The sequence below is a fragment of the Schistocerca cancellata genome, chromosome 1 (genome assembly GCF_023864275.1).
Source record: "Schistocerca cancellata isolate TAMUIC-IGC-003103 chromosome 1, iqSchCanc2.1, whole genome shotgun sequence".
Taxonomy (NCBI): Eukaryota; Metazoa; Arthropoda; class Insecta; order Orthoptera; family Acrididae; genus Schistocerca; species Schistocerca cancellata.
The window spans coordinates 13,342,952-13,358,086 of record NC_064626.1 but is presented as its reverse complement, the minus strand read 5'-3'; the positions used below and the strand labels follow the sequence as shown (position 1 = coordinate 13,358,086).

The 15,135-nt window shown below is 43.3% G+C and overlaps 1 protein-coding gene across 1 annotated transcript in view; it reads right to left on the bottom strand.

The window, feature by feature from the left end:
* LOC126164184 (ubiquitin-protein ligase E3B) overlaps nt 1–15,135 on the bottom strand; it is a 313,945-nt gene that overhangs the window by 36,115 nt on the left and 262,695 nt on the right. The gene's annotated exons all lie outside the window — the stretch shown is intronic.

Below are 15,135 nucleotides of genomic sequence, written 5' to 3'. Positions count from 1 at the left end.
ACATCCATGCCCGAGGCAGGATTCGAACCTGTGACCGCAGCGGTTGCGCGGTTCCAGACTGAAGCGCCTAGAACCGCTCGGCCACACCGGCCAGCTAAGAGAAAGATGAGCAGATTGTTGACACAGAGTGTGGCAACCCAGAATCATTTCGAGAAACTACTTCCCATTCAACTGACTTAAGTACAGTCAGAGGGACCAAATCTCACTTGGAGGTGATGGAAAGAATGGTAAAAATGCAAAGCCACTGGATTGAGCACAACAACCAACAGCACATAACTCACTCTGGAGTTACTGTTCAAGCTACAGCCAATAGGTGATATGCAGCATAATGAAAGAAAACGACGATCCAGAACGTTCCTCGGCCAGCTCAGGTTGGTCTGATCACAACATTAAGATGACAGGAGAGGCAGCTGCATCAGATGAAGTTGGAGCCAAGGAATTTGGAAAGAAGTTTAAAGAAACTGTGACAGAAATATCTATATCACAAAGCAGGTTTTCGACCTTGATGAAATGAGCTTGTTTTGGAAACAAATGTCTTCTACCAAAGACAAAACAGCACCTGGATTTAAGGCTGAAAAGGACTGACACAGCCTCCTTTTCAGAGGAAATGCTCCAGGGGACTGCAAAGTAAAACCCCTTATTATCTACAATTTTCAAAATACTAGTGTTTTAACAAAAGCTAGCTGGGGGTTCACTGGACACGGAATAATGATTTTAGTGTACCCTTGTGTGTCAGTGTTAAATTTTTAAGTGTGTTTCATTAAGATGATAATGGTTTCGCATTAAGATGATAATGGTTTCTCTAGTAAAAATACTAAGAAACTCTACTGTTTTGAGCTTAATACATGAGTAAACATGCACCTAACCCCATATTTTAGATATAAAATGACTCTCAATTTACGCAAATTCAATATGCACGCTAGCTCATTGGAACATAGCTATTGGGCATAATGAGAACTCACTGACCTGACTCCACAATGTTAGACAGCAGTCTGACCGTGCACAACCCAACTTTTGTGCGGATACACACGAACTACTTGGCACGCTCAGCTGGTTTAAGTTTGAGACTGCTGTCTGAGCTTTATAGCCTCTCAGGATGTCTCCAGCATTAGCAGATGAAATGTTATGCACAGAAACATGCCTTAGGTCCACACATTACAATTGTAAAGGAATATGTCAGATGTAGTTAGGTTAAACACCAATGTAGATGACATTTGTTTCTGTTTCCTGAGGTCCTGTTATCACTGCTTCCTGTCTCTATAGCAAGTGCTGCATCCCTTGTGTTGACAGGTTGTACTTTCATCAGGCTCTTCAGTTATTGCTCTCAGCAAGCTTGGGTGTCTCAGTACATATCCAATGTTCTTATTTCGTCTTTTCTGCATGGTAGTCATAAATCTATAGTTGGTTCTAAAAGAGTCTGTTGTTCCTCAATCACTGTGTTATCTTCCAACTGTGACTTAATGAGTTTGCCCTATTCAGTACATGACTACTAACGCTCAGCTCACATTTATTTAATTTGAATTTCTGGTAAGTAATATCACTAAACTTCTGCAACTGATAATGACTATTGTGTGTCTCAAAGCATCATCATCATCATCATCATCAATACGACAACAACTGCTACATTCTTCCATGCATTACATATGGTGTTCATCTACACACATCCACATTTGCCTGTATGTTTCCTAATGTCAATCATCAACCTTTCATTAGGTCATCCTCTTCATCTTTTCCTATCTCCAAAAGCACAGCAATTAATTTTCTTGTTTAATTTAATATCCATTACTGAGGCTATACGAATCACCTATCTCCAGTTTCAATTTTATGTTTATGTTCATGCCAGTCTGTTTCCGTCTCTCAGCTCTCCTCAAAATGCCCAACATGTATGTCTCCAGTTCTCGCTACTCTGCACTCAGGGTTTGAGTGAATTGTACATCCAAAGTCTACATCTCAATGCCAAGTCAAAACTGATAACAAACGCACTGACTGTAAACTTCACTCTTCAGACACACTATAAGCTTACTTTTGAAAATCCTAAATACTTTTACTCTTCTGTTCATCTCTTTTTCTATGCATGCAGCCACTGTTTCCAACTGCACCAAATACAAAAAAAAAAAAAACCTTATCAACTGGTTCTTTAACTTAATTCTTAAACTGAACTACTGTCATTTTGATGTTCTGATTACGTACTATTTTAGTCCCATAATAATTTATTCCCCCCCATGAACCGTGGACCTTGCCGTTGGTGGGGAGGCTTGCGTGCCTCAGCGATACAGATAGCCGTACCGTAGGTACAACCACAACGGAGGGGTATCTGTTGAGAGGCCAGACAAACGTGTGGTTCCTGAAGAGGGGCAGCAGCCTTTTCAGTAGTTGCAGGGGCAACAGTCTGGATGATTGACTGATCTGGCCTTGTAACAATAACCAAAACGGCCTGCTGTGCTGGTACTGCGAACGGCTGAAAGCAAGGGGAAACTACGGCCGTAATTTTTCCCGAGGGCATGCAGCTTTACTGCACGATTAAATGATGATGGCGTCTTCTTGGGTAAAATATTCCGGAGGTAAAATAGTCCCCCATTCGGATCTCCGGGCGGGGACTACTCAAGAGGATGTCGTTATCAGGAGAAAGAAAACTGGCGTTCTACGGATCGGAGCGTGGAATGTCAGATTCCTTAATCGGGCAGGTAGGTTAGAAAATTTAAAAAGGGAAATGGATAGGTTAAAGTTAGATATAGTGGGAATTAGTGAAGTTCGGTGGCAGGAGAAACAAGACTTCTGGTCAGGTGAATACAGGGTTATAAACACAAAGTCAAATAGGGGTAATGCAGGAGTAGGTTTAATAATGAATAGGAAAATAGGAATGCGGGTAAGCTACTACAAACAGCATAGTGAACGCATTATTGTGGCCAAGATAGATACGAAGCCCACACCTACTACAGTAGTACAAGTTTATATGCCAACTAGCTCTGCAGATGACGAAGAAATTGAAGAAATGTATGATGAAATAAAAGAAATTATTCAGATAGTGAAGGGAGACGAAAATTTAATAGTCATGGGTGACTGGAATTCGAGTGTAGGAAAAGGGAGAGAAGGAAACGTAGTAGGGGAATATGGATTGGGGCTAAGAAATGAAAGAGGAAGCCCCCTGGTAGAATTTTGCACAGAGCACAGCTTAATCATAGCTAACACTTGGTTTAAGAATCATGATAGAAGGTTGTATACATGGAAGAACCCTGGAGATACTAAAAGGTATCAGATAGATTATATAATGGTAAGACAGAGATTTATGAACCAGGTTTTAAATTGTAAGACATTTCCAGGGGCAGATGTGGACTCTGACCACAATCTATTGGTTATGACCTGTAGATTAAAACTGAAGAAACTGCAAAAAGGTGGGAATTTAAGGAGATGGGACCTGGATAAACAGAAAGAACCAGAGGTTGTACAAAGTTTCAGGGAGAGCATAAGGGAACAATTGACAGGAATGGGGGAAAGAAATACAGTAGAAGAAGAATAGGTAGCTTTGAGGGATGAAGTAGTGAAGGCAGCAGAGGATCAAGTAGGGAAAAAGACGAGGGCTAGTAGAAATCCTTGGGTAACAGAAGAAATATTGAATTTAATTGATGAAAGGAGAAAATATAAAAATGCAGTAAATGAAGCAGGCAAAAAGGAATACAAACGTCTCAAAAATGAGATCGACAGGAAGTGCAGAATGGCTAAGCAGGGATGGCTAGAGTACAAATGTAAGGATGTAGAGGCTTATCTCACTAGCGGTAAGATAGATACTGCCTACAGGAAAATTAAAGATACCTTTGGAGATAAGAGAACCACTTGTATGAACATAAAGAGCTCAGATGGAAACCCAATTTTAAGTAAAGAAGGGAAAGCAGAAAGGTGGAAGGAGTATACAGAGGGTCTATACAAGGGCGATGTACTTGAGGACAATATTATGGAAATGGAAGAGGATGTAGATGAAGATGAAATGGGGGATACGATACTGCGTGAAGAGTTTGACAGAGCACTGAAAGACCTGAGTCGAAACAAGGCCCCCGGAGTAGACAACATTCCAGTAGAACTACTGACGGCCTTAGGAGAGCCAGTCCTGACAAAACTCTACCATCTGGTGAGCAAGATGTATGAAACAGGCGAAATACCCTCAGACTTCAAGAAGAATATAATCATTCCAATCCCAAAAAAAGCAGGTGTTGACAGATGTGAAAATTACCGAACAATCAGTTTAATAAGCCACAGCTGCAAAATACTAACATGAATTCTTTACAGACGAATGGAAAAACTAGTAGAAGCCGACCTCGGCGAAGATCAGTTTGGATTCCGTAGAAATACTGGAACACGTGAGGCAATACTGACCTTACGACTTATCTTAGAAGAAAGATTAAGGAAAGGCAAACCTACGTTTCTAGCATTTGTAGACTTAGAGAAAGCTTTTGACAATGTTGACTGGAATACTCTCTTTCAAATTCTAAAGGTGGCAGGGGTAAAATACAGGGAGCGAAAGGCTATTTACAATTTGTACAGAAAGCAGATGGCAGTTATAAGAGTCGAGGGGCATGAGAGGGAAGCAGCGGTTGGGAAGGGAGTGAGACAGGGTTGTAGCCTCTCCCCAATGTTATTCAATCTGTATATTGAGCAAGCAGTAAAGGAAACAAAAGAAAAATTTGGAGTAGGTATTAATATCCATGGAGAAGAAATAAAAACTTTGAGGTTCACCGATGACATTGTAATTCTGTCAGAGACAGCAAAGGACTTGGAAGAGCAGTTGAACGGAATGGATGGTGTCTTGAAGGGAGGATATAAGATGAACATCAACAAAAGCAAAACGAGGATAATGGAATGTAGTCGAATTAAGTTGGGTGATGTTGGGGGTATTAGATTAGGAAATGAGACACTTAAAGTAGTAAAGGAGTTTTGCTACTTGGGGAGCAAAATAACTGATGATGGTCGAAGTAGAGAGGATATAAAATGTAGACTGGCAATGGCAAGGAAAGTGTTTCTGAAGAAGAGAAATTTGTTAACATCGAGTATAGATTTAAGTGTCAGGAAGTCATTTCTGAAAGTATTTGTATGGAGTGTAGCCATGTATGGAAGTGAAACATGGACGGTAAATAGTTTGGACAAGAAGAGAATAGAAGCTTTTGTAATGTGGTGCTACAGAAGAATGCTGAAGATTAGATGGGTAGATCACATAACTAATGAGGAAGTACTGAATAGGATTGGGGAGAAGAGAAGTTTGTGGCACAACTTGACCAGAAGAAGGGGTCGGTTGGTAGGACATGTTCTGAGGCATCAAGGGATCACCAATTTAGTATTGGAAGGCAGCGTGGAGGGTAAAAATCGTAGGGGGAGACCAAGAGATGAATACACTAAGCAGATTCAGAAGGATGTAGGTTGCAGTAGGTACTGGGAGATGAAGAAGCTTGCACAGGATAGAGTAGCATGGAGAGCTGCATCAAACCAGTCTCAGGACTGAAGACAACAACAACAACAACAACAACAACAACAACAACAATAATTTATTTTTAGCTGTACTTTCAGATTTGGAGCCACACTTCCACCACACGATCAATTACTGGCTGGTGGCATTGTGGGGGGTCATTACACAGTAAGGAAAGTATATATGCAGAGAAGAGACATCTATACTTATCTCTATCACGTGTGTCCCATTGTACAAGTTATTACATTTTTTTCCCATTCCAGCCACGCACAGAGTGCACGAAGAACGAGTGTTTAGCTGCCTCTGTGCATGCTGTAATCAGTCAGATCTCATCTTCACTATCCTGTAGGAGCTATACGAAGGGAGTTGTCGTATATTCCTAGATTCATCGATTAAAGGTGGTTCTAGAAACTACCTATGTAGGCCTTTGTGGGAAAGGTTGCAAATTTGGTTCTTTTGCACCTTCCTGTCAATCTCCTGGGCATCACAAAAACTTGTAACCATTCGTGCTGCTCTCATTTGTATCCATTCGATATCCCCCGTTAGTCGTATCTGGTATTACGATACAGATTGCAAATGGAGAAATCCAGTAGCATAAGCAACTTTGACAATAGGGCAGACTGCTTTGGCTTAATGCCTAGGAACGAGTATCTCAGAGTGAAGCTGACCAGTTGTTCTGTGATTACATTACAGGATAATATTCGTGAAGCATCACAATAACTGGAAATTATTCTAGCGAAGGACACCTCGCATTTTTAATGGTCGTATATTATGAAGAAACCAATATGACTAACATTAAAGAAGCACTGGAATAATGTTTGCACAATTTTCTCTCCGTTATCAGTTACTGTGTCGTCTTCCATCTTAACTGATGAAATTTTGTGGCTTCTCAACATAATTTCTCACTGCGTTTTATTCTCGCTCCAATTGTTTTCAGTTGTTTCTTGTATCATGTCTTAACTGCATCTTTTTACTGACTCTCCAAGAATTTTTCATATAGTATAGTAATATTTTATAGTTTCTTCCCCTTTGTTCTTTCTGGTCAAGCAATACCCTTGTGTGTTTGCATAAGTAACTATGTTTCGCAACCGGTACTTTCATATGTATGGGATGCTGGGCTTATTACTTTGTTTAATCTGGTACATCCCCACAGATCAGGAAATAACACAATAAAAGTAGTGGATGACTTTAGCTCATTTGGCAGGAGCATAACTAATAATGGATGAAGTAGGGAGAGTGAAAATGCAAACTGTCAATAACAAGAAAAGTATTTCTGAAAAAGATAAATTTTTCAAAACTGAATATAAATTTAATGTTGGCAATCCTTTTCAGATAGTATTTGTCTGGAGAGTGGCATTTTACAGATGTCTGTCTGTCATAGAATCCCAGAACATATTCTGAGCTCAAACATGATGAAATATAAGTTCTGCTGCGGCTCTCATTAAATAATGAGCTATCTCTCTGGTGCCAGGCATCGCAGAAGTTGAGCGACCACCAGAGGACGTGGACCTCGATAGCCTACAGGGGGTACCGTGACCGCAGAGTAATCATACTGCGAGCACGCCACTACTTCGCCACACGAGTGGGCCGGCCAATACCGTTCCACACAGCCAGTATTCAGGCAGCCGCACAGTGTTTGTGCTTCATCTTCACTGTACCAAAACTGTTGGATAACTACCTTGTGTGTCGCCTGGTTACTCTCTCTGGTTGTTTCTCGAATTTAACTCCCGCTACTTGTGATCTTGTCACTGTTGTGGCAACTGCTTTGCATTGCACCTCACTGTTCTAAGGTCATTTGTCCTTCTCCCGGTTGGTTCTGTTGTCTTGTCCACAGTCTGTGTGTCACATTTCGTTCTCCACACTGTTAGTTAGACTTACTCTTCTGCAGGCCAGCTCTTCCATTGGGTGACTTCATCCATTTCTGCATTCACCAACGTGCGCATTGATATCTGGCTACCACGGATATAGCACTGGTGGTGAGGAGAAAGAGTTAATAGTACAGATGCTTAATTGGTTGACTTGGTGGAGCAACATCAGCAATTAACACAGCAGCAGGAGCAGGAGCAGCAGCAGCAGCTCCAGTTGGACTTGCTACAAACATCACTTCAGCTTCAGACAGACAAACTCGGAGCACACGAGGCCCATTTGCACTGAACCTCAGCACCTCCCACTTCTGACCCCTCCGTACGTCTTCTGTTGTTCCCACCTTCTGACGATGCTGAGGGCGGCTGGGACACATACTTGCTTCATCTGAAACGGCATCTCTCTACCTTTCAAGTCACAGACGATTCGTGGCAGTGATTGTCATTTCTGTTTCGGGCTTTGCTGAGAACGTTTCTTACTGCTTCAAAAGTAGACCCTTCTGCTGGATCCTGTCATGCTCTTGTTTCAGAGGGTCTGCATTCTGTTGACTAATTACTATTCTCAGTGATATCGTGTGGTCACTCCAGGCTCGAGTTTCACCAGTACCATAAACTGCCGGAACAGTCATACTGCTCTCAAGTCACTGACTTGCGAGATCCAAGTCACAAACGCAATTTCTCTTCTACCAGTCACGGTTGCAAGGCTTCATATGCAGACTCCACGATATGTGATGTGGTGGTCCAGCTTGCAATGTGGCACTGAAACTATATAACTCCTCGTCAGAGGGCATTTTGTGCATCGCACACTTGTTCGAGATCACACGAGCGGCTAATGCGTGTCTAAAGGCGAGGCCAGAACCTCCGTGCACTCCAGTCTCACACCTGTGGTTCAGGACAGCTCCCAGGCAGCTCTGTCACGATTTGTCTGTGTCTAAGGCCTCAGTGACATCTGAACATCTGGAGGTCTTGGGCACCACAGCTGTTCACTATTATAAGAAAATAAAATGCCTACAGCTGCCCTCAAGATCTTATTTACTGTGTAGCAATCAGTTTCGCGCTTTAATGCACCATCTACGGGCCTCAGTTGATGCTGAAAGGGTTATCACGATCCATATATATGCTGCATCAGTTGCCAATGTAATTGGTTTATGCAGACTATCTGTAACTTTGATGTCAGCACTCCAAGTGGAGATCATAAGGATGGCTGTTGGCATTTCATTTTCTAACAAATCCGAGCCTCCAATCGTGCTTCATCACAGACCACCAGATCTGCTCCCTTCATGCCCACAGTGCCAGTACTTTTCCACTCACTCGCAGGCGGATTGTCCAGATTTCTGAGGGTCTCATGTTTTGTGGCAAAGAAGGGCTTCTCAAATTGGTGTGTCGCAGCAGTACAATCCAGTCCCACCCTGTCGCAGGGGAACATCGGGACACTGTGCATGCCCTGAAGTCTATGCTTGCACTGGGTGACCCTTTTGTGTAGAAGTTGCTTCTCACTCTATGTATTTATTATGAGGACATTCATTATCAGGCTGATATCAGGGCTACTGTCTCTCTGAACAATCTGGCAATGTAAACCCATCGAGGCTCTCTCAACTGGTCTCATCCCTCACGGTGTTTGGTTGTGTACGAGGATAGTTCTATACCTCTTTGCGAGCAGCTCTTGGTCACAGCAGCCTACAAATGCGTTACATGGATCATTACACTATTTGTTGTCAACCACCCAACAGATACAAACATTTCTGGCACTGATGCCGTCACACTGTTCAGGTTTTCTATATCCGACAAAGACGAGGTTGTATCCACTGCAGTCCCTTTCCAGGAACTGGATGATCTTTTTTCAGCATTTGCATTGCTATTCATGTTGGATTTGGGGTGCATCTCAGGTTTTCAGGGATACGTCACTCTCCGGCCGGGCACAATGCTTCGTTTTTACCATGCCAGCCCCATTCCAGTGTCCTACATACTGTGGCGAAGCAGGAGGTGGGTCATTTCCAGGCCAAGAAATCTGTAAGTCTAGCATGTGGGCCACACCCTTTGTCACACTCAAGAAGCCCAATGGTTCTCTTTGATTATGTGGGGAGTTCAAGGCCACCACCAGTGCTCAATCACTGGTTTGAACTTAACTTATGCCACAGACAGAAGATCTTACCAAACCTGTTGGTGGGGAGTATTACTCGAAGATTGACCCTAATGATATTTACCTCCAGTTGCCTTTAGATGAGCGATCTCAGAACACTGTCATTGTCAAAATTCCCTTTGGATTATATAAGTACAAGCGATTCTTGTTTGGCATTGCCTCAGCCCCAACAATTTTCCAAAGTTATCTGGAACAACTGATGCAGTGCATTCCAGCTTATGTGAATTATCTAGATAATCTCAATGTTACAGGACCCTCCCATCAGGGGCATTTGCAAAATCTCTGCACCCTATTTACCACCCTGTAGGACGCAGGTCTGTGTTGTCATCTCGAGAAGAATCAATTTGGGTACTGGCTCACTAAAGACAGAATCAGTCCTACTGACCGAAATGTCACTGCCATCGACTCTCTTCCTCGCCTGAAGAACCTAATGAAACTGCAGGTGTGTTTGGGCAAAGTCAACTATTACTCCAATTCCCTCCCCCAGGAACACCATATTTCACAACTCTCAATCATTTTTCTCCTGGACATTCATTGGTTGTGGCAGCCGACGCATCTGCCTATGGCATCGGGTGGTACTGGGACAAAGGAATGAGGAAAGCTCCAAGTAGCCAACTGCTTATGCATCCGAGACGTTGACCCTGTCACAATGCAGCTACACACAAATAGAAAAGGAGGCATCGGCTATAATGTATGCTGTTAAAAAATGCCATGTCTACCTTTTTTGGCAAAGTTCTCTCTCATTATGGATCACAGGCCCGTTGTTACCCTGTTCAGCCCTCCTGGAGCAAACGGCTCAATGCTTACAGCGCTGGACACTGTTCCTGAGTGCTTACAATTATGTCATCTGGTTTAAGCCCACGGCACAACATTCTAATGCCAGTGCTTTTTAGCATCTACCTGCTGGACCGGACCCCAATTTCAAAAAACAGGAGATACACTGATACTACACATAAATATATATATTGAACAGTTTCCACATTACGGAAGCACATTGCCGCAGCCAGATGCTGCAATCCCACCCTGTGGCAGGTCCTCCGATATGTGACCCATAGCTGGCTGACCGAACTCACTCGCTGTTTGACGACCGAGCTCCAACCCTGGAAACTAATTGCTCACAGGCTCTCGGGGGTTGATGCCATCTCAGATACTGAGAGTGCCATGAATTGGGTGGTCATTCCTGCTGAATTGCAGCAACGTCTTCTATGCTTGCTGCACCAGGATCATTGGGGGATGTCACGCACGAAGGCTTTGGCTTACCGACACATCTACTGGCTGGGTATCAACAGTGTGCCCAGGACCAAGAGGCACAACCACAGTCATCTGCACCCTGGACTACACCCTGCCATCCCTGGGACTGCAAACACCTCAATTTTGTGGGGACATTTTTGAGTTGGATCAGGCTGCTCATTATGTGTGCCTATTCCAGATAACCAAAGGTGGTATGAATGGCGTCCACCACAAATGATGCCACCCTCTCTGCCTTGGTCCAGATTTTGGCCACACCTTCGTTTCTGGTAAAGACTTCCAACTCACAGCCAGCATCTTCAAAGAGTTCTGCGTGGGCAATAGCATAAAACACATTCTCAGCCTTCCATTCCACTCTCACTCAAATGGTGTGGCAGAACATCTAGTTTGTACCTTTAAGTAAAAACTGAAGAAGGCTGTCAAATCCTCTGCCACTACCTCAGCCCTCACCTTGTTTTAGACCACCTATCACACAATGTCGATTGAAGGTCGTAGCTCAGCCGAGCCGCTCTGTGGGTGGCAACTGTGGGCTCTGCTTCATCTTCTGACGCTGTCCCCTTCTGTATCCCACTCTCAGCCATCCCAGCATTACACTCGAGGCACGGCTGTGTGGGACTGCTCTATAGGTGTTGCAGGGCTCAGATGCCAGCAATGGCAGTAGAAGCCAATGGGTGTTAAGTTACATCTGTCCAAACACAGATGGGGCTCGAGTGCCGCCGCCGCCGCCGCCGCCGCCGCCGCCACCACCACCACCACCACCACCACCACCAGCTCTGGTCTCGAGCACAGATGGAATACCCATCACTGTCCCTTCCCCCTCCCTCTACCACTTGCTCTGCACCCCTCATATCATGCAGCATGAGCCAGTGGTCTACTCTGAGCAGTGGGTCTTTTGCCATAAACGTTGACAAGAAAAAGTCACATAGCAGCAGTATGTCAATCTCTGCTCCCCCTCTAAGCTAAGAGAAACAGCAGACTCCAATTCTCAGCCAATTCACACCTGACACAGTTTACAAGTCCATTCATTACGTACTGGGTCCACCTGCTTAGCTGAATGGTAATGTGTTTTCCTACCACGCACCAGGCCCAGGTTTGATTCCTGGTGGGGTTGAAGATTTTCTCCGCTCGTGGACTGGATGCTGTGTTGTCCTCATCATCACTGATGAGCATGTTGCCCAACGTGGAGTCACCTGAAATAAGGTCTGCAACCCGGTGGCCGAACTTCCCTGCATGGAGCCTCCCAACCGACAATGCCACACGATCATTTAATTTCATTCATGTATTTCACGGTTAATGACACGACACTGAAAATCCGTTTCGGTTAGATGCCTTTACTACATTTGGTTTCTCTATTGTGGATGCTGTGCATCTGGTGTCAGTCCAAGTACGTTATCAAGAATTGGATTCCATGTTTTTCTGAGTTCTCAGATGTGCTTGCCCCAGGGTTAGGTTGTGTAAACAATTTCATGGCACACATCACCCTCAAATCCTCCACCTGCCTTCACTTTTTTTGGTTGCATCTGGTGCCAGTAGCTTTACCCGGCCAGGTTAGGACAGAGCTGGAATGTTTAACGTCACTGGCCGTTACACCGAAGGGAATTTGCTTACTGCAGCCTGTGCCGGCACCTCTCACTATGCTATCAGTCAGGACGTAAGCCAGGTCTCTGTCACCAGAGCCTCTCCCCTCCGGGCCACCATCATCACTGGCCGTTGCAGTACTCCTCGTCATGAACTCCAACGGTTACTACATTTACTGCCCACAGTAGATGTAAATCGGGCCACTACAGTAAGTGTAGTGGGAAACTGCAACTATCCGAGGTGGCCACCGGACGGCCTAGTCACTGGCTGCCATCACCGGATCCTCCAGGCACACACAGCAGTACACGGGTGGCATATATTTTCCCGAGAAGGCAATGCGAGGGCCTTCACAGCCCCTCAGTTGTTAAATGTGTTTGGGATGTGTAAACTACTTTCATTGTTTTGTTGTTAATGTAACTCCATGACCTAGTGATTGTTTCTCTTTTAAAGGGGTGTGTTTCATTCTGGTTCTAGTTAGAACAGATATAACAATTAGTAAGGATACGAAACAGAATGAACACACTGGCTAAGTAACAGGTAATGCAGGTGACAAGATCCCAAGGAAATCTTACGTGTAACTTGTGTGACCCAATTAGAATAGTGGTCAAGTCTTTGAAACCCATAAGAAATAAGATTAACTGGCTGTACTGTAGGTACAAAAATAAAGAGAAAATAAAAATGTTACAGGTTAGTTTGACTCGTCGGAAATGCTGAAAAATCTAAATTAACAGACGACTGAAGAGGGATGCAAATTATCCCACAAAGGCCTACCAACAAAATTTCAGGAACCTGTGTTCAGTGAAGAATATAAAGTTATTCTCAAGTCCTATGTGTATCACTCCCATGGGGAATATGAAGACAAAATTAGACCAGTTATAGCGTGCAGATTTAAGCAGTCATTTTTTTCTGTGCTCCATATGCAACTGGAACTGAAAGGAATGTTAATGTGTGGTACGCTCTGTCACACATTTCACTGTGGTTTGCAGGTCACATACGTAGGTGCACGTGCCGGAGTGTCACAGCAGAAGTAGCCGAGTGTGCCGCACGGCCACTGCCTGGTGCACTGGTGCACCGTCCACTACCCGGCCCACAATATCAGCATTCCGGGAACTCTCACGAGACATTCCTATCTGTAATAGTAAACTGGCATGCCGTTTCCACAGGAGTTTGGAGATACATGTGAGTAGTGCTAAACCTACTCTCAGAGCAGTCTCACAGCACAGGATGAACACGACCAGTTATCGTGGCGTTTGTGTGCCGGCAGAGCCCTCACGTTACCGATCACTAGGCAAGCAGTTGGTATTTGCGTCACACATTATACATTTAAATTGAGAGGGCAGCCAACTCCGACGCAACCACACAATCAGCAGAATAGTTCAGTGAGCAGCCCATCACCACTTGCTAACTGTAAAGTGATTTGTAGAGACTGACACCTAACAAGTACTGACAACTGCACGACACAAATGTCTCGATCTTCCTCGGCTGGTTCTCTTAACACTCACTAAGCTGCAACTTGTTGCTCTTCCACATTTCTCAATAGAGTCACCTTTTGAAAAGTGTAATGCACGTGTAGCAAATGCAGAGAATACGTTCTCCAGTGTAGTGAGAACTTATAACTGCTGCCATTTTTTTTTATTGAACTGTAGTTTTTTTATTATATAACAGTTTCTACTTGTCTCAGATTGAACAACCAGCTCTTTTTGCCAGCAAAGCAGCTCTGTAAATTTGTTTTGTATCAAAGGTAAGAGACTCCAAAAATATGTGAAATTTTTGAGAACCTTAACTAACCAACAACAAAAAAAGCTACCAAACTGAATAAAAAACTGTTGAAGAAGCTTTGTAAATTTGTATAGCACTGTGGCAGAGGGACTGAAAAAATACACAATATTTCCAAGAAAGTTAACCAAACTATTATTTTAGTAGGAAAAGCTACCACATTTAGTTATACTGAAAGCAGAAATTGATAATTTATGTGTAATTCACATTGCAGTTCCAGGAAGTGTAGTTTCTCTCTCTCTCTCTCTCTCTCTCTCTCTCTCTCTCTCTCTCTCTCTCTGTGTGTGTGTGTGTGTGTGTGTGTGTGTGTGTGTGTGTGTGTTTTAGTTAACTCTGAAGGACCTCAGCAATGTTTTCAAGCCTTGTTTTTGTGGTGTTGACCACCTGTACAATTAGTGGTTACCTTCAGCCCTCACCTTGTCTCTTCAATTATTTATTAGTGAATCACAACACTGCTAAATTATTTAGTCATTATGTGGGAGGTAATTAATGTGCAAATACAGGAATACTGATATGAGGTAATGGACACAGTGTCACGTCTTTTCAAGTGTGTATGTTTGTGTTTCAGCTTTTTTGCCTCTGTCACAGGAGTGAGTTTCTAAGGCTCAAATTAATCTGCTTTCCCCTGTTAACCTGGCAGGAGAACATTTCAAGTGATCCTGATATCAGTTGTAATGTTATTTTTGACATTCTCCGCACGACTGAGACAACTCCAGTCCAATTCATACTTCTTACAATTTCTCTTCTGCCCATATTTCCACATAATATTTTGTATACTGGATAATGGTATGCGTGCACACTGTCGTCTAGTACCTTACACTATTGACTAGTATCTCACTGAAGATATTTTCTGCAAGTTTTCCACTTCTGTTGTCATTTGGAGCTGTATTTTGTCTCGAATTTTGATTTCTTCCTTTCCTTCTTTTTTTCCTTTTTCTTTTTTTTTTCCAACAAATTTTTAACCTATTTCAGCAATGCAATGCCACATGAATAATATGTTCTCCCTGTAGTTGTTTATTTGTCCTGTCTCCCATAAGTACTCCTCATTTCATCCATTATCCTTTGAATATAGACACTGA